Source organism: Mobula birostris, chromosome 8, assembly GCF_030028105.1.
Source record: "Mobula birostris isolate sMobBir1 chromosome 8, sMobBir1.hap1, whole genome shotgun sequence".
In the NCBI taxonomy this organism is placed as follows: Eukaryota; Metazoa; Chordata; class Chondrichthyes; order Myliobatiformes; family Myliobatidae; genus Mobula; species Mobula birostris.
The window spans coordinates 120884153-120902158 of NC_092377.1; positions in this window are offsets into that span (position 1 = coordinate 120884153).

Sequence of the window (18006 nt, forward strand, 5' to 3'; positions counted from 1 at the left end):
TCCACCAGGACAACCCACAGACTTCCCTTTCCCAGCCAATTCAGTGTTTCTGGGCAGTGACCATTCCTTATAAACCTTTAATGCACTATCTCCAACACCATCATGACCTGAACCGTGTACAGTATCCAAAGTGTGGTCCAAACAAGATTCTTTAAAAAGTCACCCTAATTCCCCTGCTTTCTACTCTCCCCGACCGGACAGGATCTATGGCTCAGTTTGTCTCTCTGTGACCTGGTAGAGGCATAAGAGAGGAGCTGGCCAAAGTTGATTGGAAGGGTGCACTAGCAGCGATGACTGCAGAATTGTAATGGCTGGTGTTTCTGGGGAAAATTCAGAAGGCGCAGAAAAGAAACATGCAAAAAGATGAAGAAGTATCCCAAAGGGAGGTTGAGGCTGACCAGGGAAGTCAAGTCAGCACAAGTGCAAGAGACTGGAAGTTGACACTGGAGACATACTAATGATAAACAAAGAAGTGATGGAGGGACTTAAGAAGTATTTTGAGTCAGTTTTCTGTGAGCAAGACTTAAGGAGAATGCCAGAAATGCAGAGTGTCAAGGGCATAAGTGTCATTGTTATTAATATAGAGAAGGTGCTTGCGAAACTGACAAGAGAGAAAGGGGATAAGTCATTTGGATCAGATGAACTACAACCCAGGGTTCTGAAAGAGGTAGCTGGGGATACTGTGGAGGCATTTGTAATAATCTTTCAAGATTCACTGTATTTTGAAGAGTTTATGAGGATTGGCAAATTGCAAGTGTCACTCCTCTCTTTATGAGGGAAAATTTCCTTTAGCCCAAGGGTGGTGAATCTGAGGAACTCATTGCCACCGACCACTGTGCAGGCCAAGTCATTGGATATTTTAAGGTGGAGGTTGATCAGTTCCTGATTAATCATGGCATCAAAGGTGTGGTAGAAATAGTTAAAACTAGTGTATAATGGGATACTTGACCATTCTGGAGCAGCTGATGCATGTCAAGAGTAACCTTGGATGATAAGCACAGTACCAGGCCCCTGGAGCCAGGAGGGTGGGTGTGTCTGGGGGTAAATTATGAGTCCAGATAACAGGAAGCAAGAAGAACTGTTAGACTCGCGCTGAGAGATTATTCACGTCTTTTAAACGATTGATCATATACTGACCATGGGATGCCAAACAAAGTTATGTGAAGTTGCTTGTCTTGCTGTATAAATATGAGCTTGGTATAACCTAAAAATCAGAGTTCTGGTGGTGGTGGAGACTGCTGCAGACTCTCCATGATATCATGTTAATAAACTCTTAAAATGAAACTCAAAGTCACTCTGGTGTCCTTAGTTAGCGTTTCCATGACAAACGGTTACAGGGAGAAGGCAGGAGAATGAGACTCAGAGTAAAAGTGATGGAATAGCAGAGAGGATGATGGGCTGAATGGCCTAATGCTGCTCCTAGAGGTCTCATGGTCTTATTAATCAATGTCGAGGCTGGTGTCCACTGACCACAAGGGATCCTAGTGTGCTTAGAGTGGAGAAGTGTGCATCACCTCCATGCTCTTAATCCTGAAAGGATGAGTGTTGGGCTGCATGCAGCTGATGAAGCCTTTCTGTAATTCCCATTCCAGGGTACCATGCAGGATGAGGCCTGTGATCACCTGTCCCACTCACAGTTTGGGGAATCTGCTACCCAGACCCAGGCTGAAATATTGATGCATCTCCCTGCTTCTGCCCTGACATACTCTGGACTGATCAGTGAAGACACCTAATCTGGTTCAGAAAAGATCCGACCCCAGAAGCAAACTGTGGACATTCATCTTGAACATGGGCTTCTGCTGACATCTAATGCACTGAAAGTATTTATATTCACTACTCAGATCATGTGCCCATCCTATTGATGGATGACAAGACAGTGATGTGACTCCTGTAATGTGTGTTACCCTGTACAGCTTATCACAGGAGGACCCCAAAAATGGATTAGGTAGGGTGGCAGCTTCCCCTTAGCACTGAAGCTATTTTCTACACAGGAGCAGAGAATTGAGACTGTGAGCTGTCTCAATCCTGCCTTCAGTTGTACCAGAGTCAGATATCACAGATTCTGTTCTGCTGAATGTTCAAAATCGTAACACACTAGCTTTATCTCTGTTCCGACCCATTCTGATGGTTTTTCCACAGTATTGTAGCTCTGCTGCCCATGTGCAGCCAACTCTGGTGACCATTTGCCTTTCCTTTCTCAAGGTGTCTGGGACAGGTTATGACAGCTAGTATTGATTGGAGAGGGCTTTTTGAACTGTCAAGGGATGGGAGGTTCGTGCAGGACTGGTGAGCTCAGTACCACAGTAGCATTATTGATTACATTATTGCTTTTATGTTCTTAACCTCTTGAAATGAGAAATAATATTGCTTTTGCCTTCTTCAACACAAACTCAACCTGCAAATTAACCCTTAAGGTGTCCTGCACAAGGACTCGAAATCTCTTTGACCTCAGATTTTTGCATTTTCTCTCCATGTAGTGAACAGTCTTCCCTTTCATTTCTTCTGCAAAAGTGCATGACCATATACTTCCCGACACTGTGCTCTATCCGCTACTTCTTTGCACATTCTCCTAATCTGTCTGAGTTCTTCTGTAGCCTCTCTACTTCTTCAAAACTACCTGCCCTTCCACCTATCTTCATAACATCTGCAATCTTTGCAACAAAGCCATCAATTCTATCATACAAATCATTAACATATAACGTAAAAGTAATCAGTCCCAACACAGAGCTCAATGGAACACTACTACTCACTGGCAGCCAACTAGAAAAGGCTCCCTTTATTCCCACTCGTTGCCTCCTGCCAATCAGCCACTGCTTTATCCATGCTAGAATCTTTCCTGTAATTACATGGGCTTGTAGCTTGTTAAGCAAATTCATTTGTGGCATCTTGTCAAAGGCCTTCTGAAAATCTAAGTACACAATCTCAACCGATTATCCTTTGTCTATCCTGCTTGTTATTTCTTCAAGGATTTCCTACAGATTTGTCAGACAAAATATTCCCTTGATGAAACTATGCTGACAGTGGCCTATTTTATCATGTGCCTCCAAGTACACTAAGACCTCATTCTTTATAATCAATTCCAAAATCTTCCCAACTACTGAGTTCAGACTAATTGGTTTATAGTTTCCTTTCTTCTGCCTCTCTCCTTTCTTGAAGAGTGGAGTGACATTTGAAATTTTCCAGTTTTCTGGAACCATTCCAGAATCAAGGGATTCTTAAAAGAGCTGTTTGGCTACATCTTTCAGAACTCTGGTGTGTACACCATCTGGTCCAAGTGACTTATCTACCTTCAGACCTTTCAATTTCCGAAAAACCTTCTCTCTAGTTATGGTGAATTAACACACTTCATGAGACCCGGCACCTGGAACTTCCACCATACTACTAGTGCCTTCCACTGATACAAAATTCTGTTCGTCCACCATATCTTTGTCAAATATTACCTCTCCAGCATCATTTTCCAGTGAACCAATACCACGCTTGCTTCTCTTTTACTTTTTATGTATCTGAAGAAACTTTTGGTATCCTCTTTAATATGGCTAGTTTCCTTTTAAAGTTTCCATCTTTACATTCTTAATGACTTTTTTTATTTGCCTTCCGTTGGTTTTTGAAGCTTCCAAATCCTCTAACTTCCCACTATTGTATGCCCTCCTTTGGCTTTTATGTTGGCTTTGACCCAGTTGTGTTGTCTTTCCTTTAGAGTACTTCATCCTCTTTGAGATGTATATAACCTGTGCCTTCCAAATTGCTTGCAGAAATTCCAGCCATTGTTGCTGTGCCATCATCCCTGCTAGTGTTCTTTACCAATCAATTTTGGCCAGCTCCTCACTCATGCCTCTGTCATTCCCTTTACTCCACTGTAATACTGATGCATCTGACTTTAATTTCTTCTCAAATTTCATGGCGAATTTGATTATATTATGATCACTTGACTCTAAGGGTTCTTTTACCTTAAGGTCTCTAATTGATTCTTGTTCATTACACAACACCAGATCAAGAATAGCTGATCCTGTTGTGGACTCAACCATAACCTGCTCTAAAAAGCAGGCATCCAGGCATCCAGCAGCAACCTGATTTTCCCAATCAACCTGCATATTGAAGTCCCCCATGACTATTGTAGCATTGCCCTTTTGGCATGCATTTTCTATCTCCATTGTGATTTGTTGGCCACATCCTTACTACTGTTTGGGGATCTGTATACTACTCCCATCAGGGAATTTTTACCTTTGCAGTTCTTTAGCTCTATCCTCAATGTTTCAACACTTTCTGACCTTATGTCACCTCTTTCTAATGATTTGATTTATTTATGTTTACCAACAGAGTAATGCCACCCCCTCTGCCTAATTGCCTGTCACTTCGATAAAATGTGTACCCTTGGACATTATAATCTTCTTTCAGCCATGATTCAGTGATGCCTACAACATCACACCTGCCAATCTGCAACTCTGCTGCAAGTTCTTCCACTTTGTTCCTTATTCTGCATACATTCAAATATAACACCCTTTTTGATTTGTATTTGAAATGTAACACCCTTTTTGTTCTGTATTCACCCTTTTTGATTTTGTCCATCCTTTATATTGCAACTCATCCTGTTGACTGCAATTTTGCCCTCTCAACAGCCTCTCCTCAGTACACTTTTCCTCTGTTTGTAAACCAGCTTCAGGACTATCATCCACCTTTCTATGATACTTCTTGCATTGAAATATATGCAGCTCAGGACACTTGTCATGCCATGCTTAACCTTTTGATTCCTAACTTTGTTTGAGGTCTTACCAACATCTGCCTCCACAACCTCTTTTCTAACTGTTCTGGCATCCTGGTTCCCATCTCCCTACAATTCTTGTTTAAACACCACAGTGCAACATAAAGAAACCTTCCTGCTAGGATATTAGTCCCCTTCAGTTCAAGTGCAAGCTGTCCTTTCTGTACAAGTCCCACTTTCCCAGGAGGAGAGCGCAATGATCCAAAAATCCTATGTCCTCCCTCCTACGCCAAACACTTAGTCATACTGTATAATAAACTGTATAATCTTCCTAGTTCTGGCCTCACTAACATGTGGCACAGGGCAGTAGTAAGGATGTGGCCTACACTGGAGGCTGAAATTTGATTGCTTAAACCCAAATCGGTAACTGCTGGCACGGGCTTAGAAGTTCTACCCAATTTTGATCCACACCTTCAATCTGTTGTCACCTTCCACACATTCTTTCCTCTGTACTTGTGCTCCAGGGTCCAATTGACTCCTGGTCCAAGAGGAATTGGAAAAGGTTGCAGCAGCTTTTGAATTCAAGTTGAAAGTGTGGTTGGAGGATCAGAGGAACGGAGTGAGCTATGCCTCCTTCACCATCATTGGAGATCTTTCAAACAGAGCAATAGAGTGTTGCTGCAGATGGAATTTGGGGAACTCTTTGTCGATGTAGTAAGCATGTGTTACAATATTCATGGCATATAATGATATAAATATCGCAGCTGTATAAAACAATGTTTAGGACACATACTGAGCTCTGTGTACGTTGCTCCTTTGTATGAATGATGTTGAAGATTTGGAGAGGATAAAGAAGAGTTTAACAAGGATGCTGCCTGGATTAGAAGACATACTATAGGAGAGATTGGACAAACTTGGGTTGTTATACTTGGAGCACCAGATGCTGAGGGGAGACAGGTCAGGCTTTTTAGACAATTATGAGAATGGCGAGTCAGACCGTGTCATTTTCTTTGTGTGAAAATGGAAAATATATAGGGCATTTGTTGAAGGAGAGACAAGTTATAATTAATCATGATATATTGGATAATCATGAAGCAAACTATTTTTCAATTTAATTATTCTAATTATGCAGCTTAGCAAAAGAAAGGCTATACGGGAGGGATATTTTAGGCAGTTTCCCCATATAACATCATCCCCACCACCCAGATCCCACAACTCAGCTGGCCTTTCTTCCAGTGAATTTGGACATACGGCTGAAATGTCATCTGAAACATTTCACGATGACCAGGTCATGGCCTGGAATAAATTTTATTTTATTCCACTTGGAACAGCCTTTTAGTCTGAAAATGTCCAGATATTCTCATTTCCCCCATCTCTGCTTCCTCAAACAACAGCATGTGACATGCCAGATTACAATCTGCCGGAATCATTGCCGAATTGTGGAGTGCTGAGATACACTATTGGATACATGACCTCTGGAGTCAACACTGGTAAAATCTAGCAAACCAAGGGCTTTTATCCGCAAACAGGCAGAGACTGACGGCCGCAGGAGCAGCAGTGAAGACTTTGAAGGTGTGACTAAGGGAGGGGAGGAACGCCTACATGACTGCATTGAATTGGTCGACTGGATTATATGCAGAGATTCATTCTGGGACATGAATGAATTTGCCACAGTCATCACCAACTTTATAAAGAATTGCGTGGATGTGTGTGTGTGCCTTTGAGAACATACCCAAACCATAAGTCATTGATGAACCAGAAGGTTTGTCCTCGGCTGAAGGCACAGATAGGTTGTAATATCTCCTTGCTCTTAATTAAGATAGGGGGACCTCAAGTATGCATGCTTAACCCACCGTTTTAATCTCACGTAACTCTTGACTGTGTGGGTAGGGACAGTGCAAATGCCATCCATAAATTCACAAATAAATTTGTTGGCAGAATTTCAGATGGTGATGAGGAGGAGTGAAATAGATCGGCTGGTGGAGTGGAGATGCAACAACAACGTCACATTCCACATCAGCAAGACCAAGGAACTGATTGTGGACTTCAGGAAGGGGCAGGTGGGAGAACACATCAGCACTCAATTGAAGGGCCAACCATGGAAAGGATGAGGAGCTTCAGGGTTCTTGCTGTCATCATCTCAGTGGATTTACCTTGCTACCTTTATTTTTAATATATTTCTTATTGCAAAGAAATATATGTATTGTGCTCTTTTATGTATTGTGCTCTACTACTGCCACAGAGAAACAGATCTTATGACAAATGTCAGTGAAATTAAATCTGTTTCTGATTTTAATTTCAGCTTTCTGAGTTCCTCTAGAGTGATTCTAAGTTCCCCCCAAGTTCATTGTTGATTTAAACCCCTAGTCCACGATTTTCTACAAAATTTCTGTCTTCTGGAACAAAGTAGGCAAATTACTTTTTAATACCTCGTGCATTTTAGCCTCCATTAAACAGAGGGCAATATAAACAAGAATAGATTACTCGGACCCTGAATCTTGCCTGTCATTCAATATGGTCATGGGTGATCCATGCTGGCCTGAATTCCCTTTCTGCATCTCTTTCCTGTACTCTCAATTCATCCTCTTTTCAAATATATATCCATTTCTATTTCCCTTATATATAGAGAAGTAAAGAGATTCACATAATGCTGTGAAAGGTATTTTTACACTCCTCCATTCCTACCAGCCATCAATCTAGTGAAAACATCCAAACATCTATCCTGTGAAGTCACTCAGGATCTCATATGCTTGAAATAAAGGACATGTTTGAGAAGGAGGGGCTGGGCAAACTCCGATTGTCTTCCCCGGTTGGGTGGAGGCCCAGGGAGATATGAAATGTTTAGAAAATTATGAGTAGTATAGATAGGTCTCCTCTCCCCACCCCCATATGTGACATTAACTGGGAGGGTTCTAAACGAAGGGCCTGAAAAGTTGCCGGGGATCCCTATCAACCATCTCTTTGACCCACTAACATCAGCAAGGAGATGAAGAAGCATCAGTACTAGGATTGCGAGACTGGAAAACAGCTTCTTCCCTCCATCTACAAAACTAATGAATACCCTGCCAACTCTAAGGCCCCATCAGCAGGATAGCGAGCCGTTTGCTGTTGACTGTACTATTTACTGTTTACTCTTTACCTGTGTCGCACACCTCATGCATTTTGAATTAGTCTTTATTAACTTGTTTGTGGTAATATTTTGGTGTGTGCGCTGTGTGTGATATATGTTTTGTGGGTGCACTGTGGTCCAGAGGAATGTTGTTTGGGTGTATTTATGTACAGTTAGGTGACAAGAAACTGCAACTTTGATTTGAACTTGCATTGGAAAAATATCATCTTGAGACCAGGGTAGAAATGTCAAAGACTTTAAAGCACAGCTTTAAAGAGAGAGAGGTAAAGTTTAAAGGGGATATGTGGGGTAGGTTTTTATGGACTTTAATTTGGCACTGTGATCAAAATAGACATCTTGGCTGTAGGGCCTGTTCGTGTGCTATACTGTTCTATGTTCAAAGGAACTTTCATCACTGGTGGGGCATTTGGCCCACCATGACTACGTCTCCAGGAAAGGCACCTCCAGCTTCATCTCAGGATGTCTGACTGAAGCCGTTAGCTCCACAACACTCTGAAGTGTTGGCTCGGGGACCCGAGAGACCTGGAATAACTCAGCTGCATGTGAACAATGAGATCTTCATTCCAACCCAGAGAGCAAAAAGAGCAGGATATCCTAGTGCTGCACAGGGAATGCTCCATGGCATATGATTGTTACCAAAAGGACAAAGAGGCAATAAAATCACCAAAGGCTCGAATAAAGATCCTACCTTCAAACTAATGCAGAGTATTGTGGAGATCCTCAATTTCACGGAACACTTTGTAGACAAAGAGAACAAGTGGAGCCTCTTGTCTCTCGAGAATGGAAAGGTTTAGTTTTTCTCTCAACGAACAGGTGGACGGTTCCTTTACCGTAACACTCCACTGGTACAAAACACAGGATGTGCATCAGTCACCCTCATACACATCCACATCACCCCATCCCAATCCCCTCCATTCTGACTGGGCCACTGTTCAGCTCCATAACAACACAAATAAAATGCTGGAGGAATTCAGCAGGCCAGGCAGTGTCCATGGAAAAGACTAAGCAGTCAACGTTTCGGGCCGGGACCATTCATCTGGAGTCCCGATGAAGGGTCTCGGCCCGAAATGTCAACTGTTTGCTCATTTGTGTAGATGCTGCCTGACCTGCTGAGATCCTCTAGCATTTGTGTGTGTGTGTGTGTGTGTGTGTGTGTGTGTGTGTGTGTGTTGCTTTGAATTTTCCGGCATCCGCAGATTTTCTCGTGTTTGTGGTCCTCCTGTTACCTTTCACTTCATGAGAACACATCCTTTTCCGTCCTTCTCACTTGCCTCAACATTCAGTAAATCTGCCCCAGATCTCATCTCCTTCTGCCTCAGTTTCTCATCGCGCTGATCCTGTAACTCTGTCCCTTGGATCGAGACTCTCCTGTTGAGGGGAAACATCTCCACATATCTCCTGACCTTTGCCCTCAGCATTCAAGATGTTGTAACTGATTCGACTGACACCAGCCGTGTAAGTCTGTAACCCACCCTGGCAGGGTAGGTTCCGCAGGAATGCCCCGTTTGACCATGTAAATCGGTCGGTGAGAAAGAATATCAGTCTGGAGATGTCTGGAGAATGGACCCAATTCTGACACAAAAACCTGAGGCAGAGAAAGACGCACAGTGAGATCAACAGAATGATAGCCAACACCAGAAAGGCATATCTCTAAGAATTGTCCTGGAAATAATCTCTGGAACCGATTTCGGTGTGGTTCAGGTCACGGGAATCAGCCGACTCCAACGACTCCATTCTCACAACTGTCACACCACCACACTGCTGACCTGCTGCGGGGACTGACCCAAGAGATTGTGCAGTCCTGCTTCCCTATTGGCCAGTTCAGCTGCCACTCAATCATGAAAATCCAAAGGTGCTGCGAAATATAAAAATTGCGGCTGTAGTCTTTTAGGACTGAGGATTGGATGAACTTCCTGGCTATTAAGTTCCTGGAGGTCAAGACCTCTGAGGAACTAACTTGGTCCCAACATATCAATGCAACTATAAAGAAGGCAAGACAGCGGCTACATTTCATTACGAGTTTGTGGAGATTTGGTTTGTCAACTAAAAACACTCGGAAAGTTCTATAGACGCATCGCGGAGAACATTCTGACTGGCTGTATCACTGTCTGGTATGGGGGTGGGGGTGTGACTACTGCAGAGGACTGAAAGAATCTATAGAAAATTGCACAATTAGTCAGCTCCATCTTGGATTCTAGCCTCCGTAGTATCCAAGACATCTTGAAAGAGCGGTGCCTCAGAAAGGCGACGTCCATTGTTAAGGACCGCGACCATCCAAGGCATAACTTCTTCTCACTGTTACCGTCAGGGAGGAAGTGCCGAAGCCTGAATGCGCAGACTTAACAATTCAGGAGCAGCTTCTTACCCTCTGCCATATGATTCCTAAATGGACATTGAACCTGTGAACACTACCTCACTTTTTAAAAATAGATTATTTCTGTTTTGCACTATTTCAAGCTATTCAATATACGTATCTATACTTACTGCAATTGATTGATTTTCTTTCTATATTATGTATTGCATTCAACTGCTGCTGCTGCTGCTAAGTTAACAAATTTCACGACACATGCTGGTGATAATAAACCTGAATCTGGTTCTGATTCTGAGATCGCAGATGTGGTTGCTGCTCTGGATGGAATTATCTCCGCGTAAGTTAACAAAGTGGAAGGCCTGCAATTTTTTTTTACCATCCCACTGATAATGGATCAATTAGCAGTGCGGCACTGAATAGTATCCAATGACATGACCAGTGCCTTCGCCAGACAGCAACTGGATGCATTCCCCCGTCCATTAGACAGATGAACATTCTTTCCTCAGGGTAGTGAACGCTCCAAATTTAACAAAAAAAAGACTTTCAGGAAAATGTTTGGAAATTAACTGGACAGAACCGCTATTTACAGAATAATTACAGATTGAAATTCTACACATAATAAATTTTGGATATTATAAACACAAGAAGTTGGAAATCCAAAGCAATGCACACAAAAGGCTGGAGGAACTCAGCATCTATGGAAATGCATAATCAGTTGATGTTTGGGTTGAGACCCTTCTTTAAGACTGGGAAGAAAGGAGGAAGACGCAGGAATAAAGAGGTGAGGGTGGCGTCAGAAGGTAGCTAGAAGCTGATAGGTGAAACCAGGTCAAAGGAAATGTAATTGACTGCAGAGGAGGGAATCTGATAGGAGAAGAGTAGGAACTGTTATGTGTGACGCCCAGCAGAGCTACCGGACTGATGAAACTAATGAGAGAGATAAGAAAGACAATGGAGAAACATTCAAAATGCTAGTAAGGGAGAAGAGAGGGATTAACGGGAAAGAAACATAGTTCACCTATTGACAGACCATTGCTTTGAACCTGAATTGTTTGAAGTTTGATGGACAAGTGATACCCCATCAGGGGGATAAAAGGAGCAGGTTTGCTAAGGCACGGAACACCATGAGACCCTGGAAAGAGCAGTGTGCCCCCAAGTGGTGGGAGTTTGGAGGTCCAGTTCACGGGAACCAACCAGAGGCTCACAGGGTGTAAAGGTACAATCGGTGGGAACCTGGGGTGTGTGTCCGCCCTTACCTGGGTGCCGGGTTCACCGCAGAAGAACGATCGTATCCGAAACAGAGGCGTCACAGTCGGTGACCACAACAGGATAGAAGACATCAAAGGGTCTACCCGAAACCAACTGTGAAGACATCCAAAATGTCTGCCTGAAACCAAATTGCATCTCTCTCTCTCCCTCTCTCTCTAATGGTATGACAACAGTGATTACTGTGAACTGTACTAAACTGAACTGAACTCTGCTTCACTTAAGATTGATCATTTTACCCCTAGACTGCGATAGAGCTTGGTTGATTCCTATTACCCTAGTCCTGTGTATATGTGTGCATTATCATTGCTAACCTGTTACATTTATATCCTTACGATTAGTGTACTGTATTACTTATTTCTTTAATAAAACTTTATTAGTTCCTAGTAATCAAGACTCCAACGAGCGTTCCATTTCTGCTGGTTTGGCAACCCAGTTACAGGGTATGTAACATAAGTGGGGATCTCCTCCGGGATTTTGAACGCCAAATTTGGGACTGGGTAAATTGATTGGGTTAAAATTCCTGAAAGAAAGAAAGGACAAACAGCAGAAATGGAGATTGAGGAATTTCTAAAGGCGCCAACCTTGGAGGCATTAGAGGATGCCAGGAAATCAGAATTGGCGACTGTTGCAAAATGGTTGAATCTTTTTAAGGGGAAGCTGACAATGAGGAGAGCGGAGATGCACAGAGTTATCATTGAGCATTATGTAACTAAAGGTGTGTTTCCCCAAGGGGAGCTGGAGGTGGTATCTATGGGCAAACCTGGTGGAGAAGCAGTACAACTGCAGATGGAAAATTTGAGACTCAAGCACAAGTTCTGAGTCAAGCAATTAGAATGAGAAGAAAGAGAGAAGCAATTAGAACAAGAAGAGAAGCAGTTAGAACGGGAAGCGAGAGTAAAGCAGTAGAACAAGAAGAGAAGCAGAAGGAAAGGGAGTTTGAGCTGGAGAAGTTAAGGATGATGCTGGAGAGGGGCCAAATGCCGAACCAAAGTGGAGGGTTCAGGGCGACCCAGGAGGTTAGGTTAGTTCCCCCATTTGAGGAGGCCAATGTTGATCGGTACTTTCTACATTTTGAAAAAGTCGCTGCAAGTCAGGACTGGCCAAGAGATAAGTGCGCTGTTTTGCTTCAGAGTGTACTTAAGGGGAAGGCTCAGAAAGCTTACTCGGCATTGTCCGCAGAAGATGCCCAGAGGTATGATGTGGTGAAAGGGGCTATACTCAGGATTTATGAGTTGGTCCTGCAGGCATATCGACAATGGTTCCGGAATGTGAGGAAGCAGTGGGGCCGCACGTATTTAGAGTTTGCCCGTGAGATGCAGATGTATTGTGAGCATTGGTGCCCCTTGAAAGGGGTCACTGGGGATTATGACAGACTGCTACAGCTAATACTGATTGAGCAGTTTAAAGGCTGTGTCCCTTAAGGTATGAGGCCCTATCTAGATGGGAAAGAGGCAGAAACCTTAGCCGCAACTGCTAAGTTAGCGGATGAGTACGCGTTGACAGATAAAGCAAAGTTTACCCCGAGTAAGAGCTACCAGAAGGGTAGTCGAGAGGGCGGAGAAAGTCCGCCGGAAAAGCCAGAAAGTAAGCCAGGGACTAGTGAGAAGGATAAGGAAGACAGGAAGCAGTTTGGTAGGAAGTCTCCTGGGGTCGTATGCTATAATTGTGGGAAAGCCGGTCACATTGCGTCCAGGTGTTTTACCCCAAAGAAGGAGATGGAGAAAGGAAAAACGACTCCGACTGGCTGTATTGAGCTGGCAAACAAACCGTTAGGGGAGAAGAGGTCTGACAGAGTTCAGGAAGGGCACGAGAAGTTTAATTCGACCGGATTGGTGTCAGTGAAGGAGGGGTCAAACCCAGTTCCAGTACAGATCTGGAGAGACACTGGGGCTTGTCAGTCATTGATCTTAAGGAGGGTGTTAGACTTTAGTTCAGTGACCGAGACTGGGGAGGTCAGTGTGATAAAAAGGCATTGGGAAAGGGACTGAAGCAGTACCTTTGCACCAGATACACCTAAAAAGTGACTTGGTCTCTGGACCGGTCATGATAGGGGTGAGGCCCAAATTACCGATGGAAGACGTGGAGGTCTTACTCGGTAACAAGCTTGCAGGTGGAGATGTGTACTCAGCAATAAAGCTGACGAGCAAGCCTGCCAGGACAGAGGGCCCGCCCATGGACTCACAGGTTTATCCTGTTTGCGCAGTAACTTGGCGCATGTCCAGAAAGGCTGCCGAAGCGAATGTAGATTTAGCTGAGACGCTTTTACCAGCCTTGTACCAGGAGGGATAGAAAGTGAGAAGAAGGAGCATAGTGGAGCGGAAGGAAGTGAGGGAGTTGAGGTAGATTTATCATTAGCGAGGAAGGAATTTATACAGGCACAGGAACGAGATGAGAAGCTGATGGTTTTGACGGAGACAGCTCTCTCCAAAGCAGAAATAAAAAGGGAGCCAGTGGGCTATTATGTGAGGGAGGGAGTACTGATGAGGAAGTGGAGACCAAGTACTGTGCCCGCAGGTGAGGAGTGGGGGGTGGTACACCAGGTGGTAGTGCCGAAAATTTATAGGGACAAGATTTTTAACTTGGCCCACAAGACACCCCTCGGTGGACATTTTGGGGTGAGGAAAACAGTCGATAGAATTATGAAAGAGTTTTACTGGCCGAACATGAGGAAGGATATTGTTGAATATTGTAGGTGGTGTCATTTATGTCAGGTGGTAGGAAAGCCGAACCAGGTCCTACCTAAGGTGCCCCTTCGACCAATACCCACTTAAGAACCTTTTTCCCGAATAATTGTGGATTTTATCGGTCCCCTGCCCAGAACTGCGAGTGGGCGAGAGTATGTGATGACTACGATGTGCGCCGTCACCAGGTTTCCGGAGGCTGTGCCCTTGGCAAGCATCAAGGCTCCCGCAGTGGTAAAGGCGCTTGTGAAAATTTTCATTATGGTGGGACTGCCCAGGGAAATCCAGTCAGATCAGTGGGGTGTCTTCACATCTCACACGTTCCGACAGATGTTGGATGAGATGGGAGCAAAGCAGATTTTGGCCTCCGCGTACCACCCAGAGTCCCAAGGGGTGTTGGAAAGATTCCACGCAAAATTAAAGACCATGATTAAAATTTATTGTCAAGAGAACGCTAGGGACTGGGATGATGCCTTGCCTCTTCTGTTATTTGCCATAAGGGACACCGTTCAGGAGGCATTGGGGTTCGGCCCATTCAAGCTCGTCTTCAGTCATCGGCCCAGAGGACCACTGACCTTACTAAAAGAGCAATGGTCCAGTCCGGCAGTACAAGTCAATATGATTGACTATGTTTTAAAATTTCGTGAGAGGTTTAAAAGGATCTGTGACCTTGCCAAAGAAAATCTACGACACTCCCAAACTAAAATGAAACAGTGGTATGAGAGACGTGCCCGTTCCACACAAACAAGTGTTTCAAGTGGGCGATTGGGTCTTAGTTCTGTTTCCAGTGGTAACCAACCCCCTCCAGGCAAGATTCCACGGTTCGTACAAGGTGATTAAAAAGATAGGCTCTTTGAATTATGTTATCAAAATGGAGTAAGGGAACTATGAGTTTGGTGGCAGTGAATGGGGGTTCCTCAGAGTTGATTCACTGATGGTGTCGGAGACAATTTTGTGATGGTCCAGAGTGGGGTTCTCTCCAAGGTGTAATTAAGAAGAGGTTTATGTCAGTCTGCCACATCAGATTAGCACATTCTTTGTCTGTGGAATTGATAGTAACTTTGGGTTGATGTAGCAACAGTGAAGTCCAATGCGTACAGAGGAGGCAAGGTTTAAGGAGGAGTGAGGAGTACTGACGTTGAGCTGGTTTATGTCTCGCCAGCACTTAGAGACAAAAAGATCCAGGGAGGCAAAAAACAAGAGTGGGGTGTCCAAGAAGAGCATTAGTGTTGGAGCTGGGAGAAGTTATTGGTGTGAAATGGGGAATTCTCCCCAAAGAAGTAGGCTTGGCAATGGAAGCGATGGAAGAAGATCTTAGCATCATGGCAGGCATGGAACTCACTGAGCTGCAGATGTGGGGGGAGAAAGGTAAGGTCTTTGCCGAGGACAGAGCACTCCACCACAGAGAGGGGGATGTCGGAATGAATGGTGAAGAAACGACTGAGAATAAAGTTAGGATTAGAAGATTGAGTGAGCGGTGGTGACTCTTCTTCAGACTGATTCAGATTCAGAGTCTGATTAGTTTATTGCATAGAACATACTATAAAAATGCTCTAAGCATGAAGTTTAGAGTAAGAAGTCTATGTGAAAAAAAATAAAAACCAATAATGAATACAACGACTAGTGTACAATGGAATGATATAACCCTCTTCAGCTGCGGCAATGGAGAATGATTTCACATGTTTATGGGGCACACACATAAAAGAAAAATGGAGCACTATGTCTGCGGTTAACTTGATGTTAGAATAATTTAGAAGGTCAGCACAATATAGTGGGCTGAATGGCCTGCACTGTGCTGTAGTATTCTATTTTCTCTGCAACAGCTACAGAGTTTTGCAGATACTGTGATTTCTGTTACCAACAACACCTTTAATTTTACAAACTTACTATCTTTATTTTAGTTGTTAGGTAAACTCAGTGGCCACTTTATTATGTACCTCCTGAATGTACGTTTGTGGTCTTCTGCTACTCTCGTCCATCAACAACCGCTTTAAGTATACCCAGTGACATGGCTTTCACAGACTTCTTTGGCAATAGATTCCACAGATTCACCACTCTCTGACTAAAGAAATTCCTACCAGTCTCTGTTCTGTGGTCCTAGACTCCCACACAATAGGAAACATCCTCTGCACATCAACTCTATCTGGGCCTTTCCATATTCGGTAGGTTCAACTGAGATTCCCCCCACATTCCTGTAAATTCCAGTGAGAATAGGAGACATGAAACTTTCACTCCCAGGATCATTCATGTAAACTTCTCTGGACTCCCTCCAATGCCAGCACATCCTGACTTAGATATAGGAATATAGGATCCAGAGCAGCTAATAATACTCCAAACATGTACTGAATAATGTCTTACGAAGCTTCAGTATTATATCCTGGTGTTTATATTCCAATTCCTTTGAAATGATTCCTAAAATTGCGTTTGTCTTCCTTGCTACCAATTGGTCCCCACCTGGCACTCAGCTCTCACCTGTGGCTCCCCGTAGCTGTTTGCATGTGAGAGCGGCCACACCCGGGGCAATGGCTTCGACAAGCCGGCTGAACCAGGTGAGGGTAGCCGACTGGTCTCAAACCCTCAGTGAAGTAGGGATTTGTCTATCCCAGCATGTGAAGACAGACTCCGGCCGATTGAGTGGACGAAACAAATGGTAGGTGCAATGGTCAAGAAGGCGGTCTCTGCAAGCGTCATGGAACGCATAGAGCACGACAAGACACAGAAGATGTCCTGGTCATCCACTGCGCCTATTCCCATCTCCAGCCGGCTCGACTCTTGTCTTGCTACTGGATCCAGATGGAAATTGGGAAGAGAGAGTGAGGCTGATGCTGTACAACTCTCCCTCACTTAAATCCAAATCAAGCGCTAGTCTCGACTAGCCAGCTGGTGGTGCAGTGACATCAGCACCGGACTCCGGAGTGGAGGTTCCTGAGTTCGAATCCAGTCGGGCCGCTCCTGGGCACTCTTTCCATCTGTGCCGGGTTGACTGTTGAGCTAGTAACTCGACCTTATTAAAAAAAAGTGCTAATGGTGTCGAGGTCTCCATCGATGAAGATGGACGAACCTTAACCAATTCAACCTCAAAAGTATATCTTACAGTTAGACTCCCAAGTCCATTCACACCTCCGATTTCTAAATTCCCTTGCCATTTAGAAAATAGTCTTTTCTTCTATTGCTTCTACCAAAGTGTGTGACCATTCATTTCCCTGTGCTGAATTCTATCTGCAGCCTCTTTGCCTATTCTCCTAATTTGTCCAGAGCCTTTTGCAGACTTCCTGCTTCCTGACCATGACTTGCTCCTCCTCCTATCTTTACATCAAGCCTTTACAGATGAGATCTCGTACATTATCTTCCAAATTTGTCATATAATTAATGACTAACAAGGGCACGAGCACCAATTGCTGTTGCATACCAAAACTCACTGGCCTCCATTACAAAAATCCTTCAACCCATACTGTCTGTTCCCTTCCTCAGAACCAATTTTTAATGCATCTAACTCATTCTTTCTGGATACCATGGGAACTAATGTGCCAGGTCAGCCTATCATGTGGAACCATGACAAATGCTTTACTAAGCTCAAAATAGACAACATCGAGACAAATAATCTACCTTCAAAAATTATCTAAACAGGTGCGACAAGCACGACTTTCAAAGAACAGACCCATGGTGATCTTTCTAATCCAAGTTCACCTGTCCAAATTCCGGCAGACCCTGCCCTTTAGAATTGCTTCCAGTAACCTCTCCCTCTGCAGATGTCATGCTTGAAGGCCTTTAGTTCCATGGCTTGTTATTGCTACCTTTCTAGTCAATGAAATGGCATTAGCTACCTTCCATTCGTTGGGAACTTCACCAGTATCTAACAACACAAGCAAACATATCCAGATGGAATTCCACAATTTGTTCTCCAGCTGCTCACAAA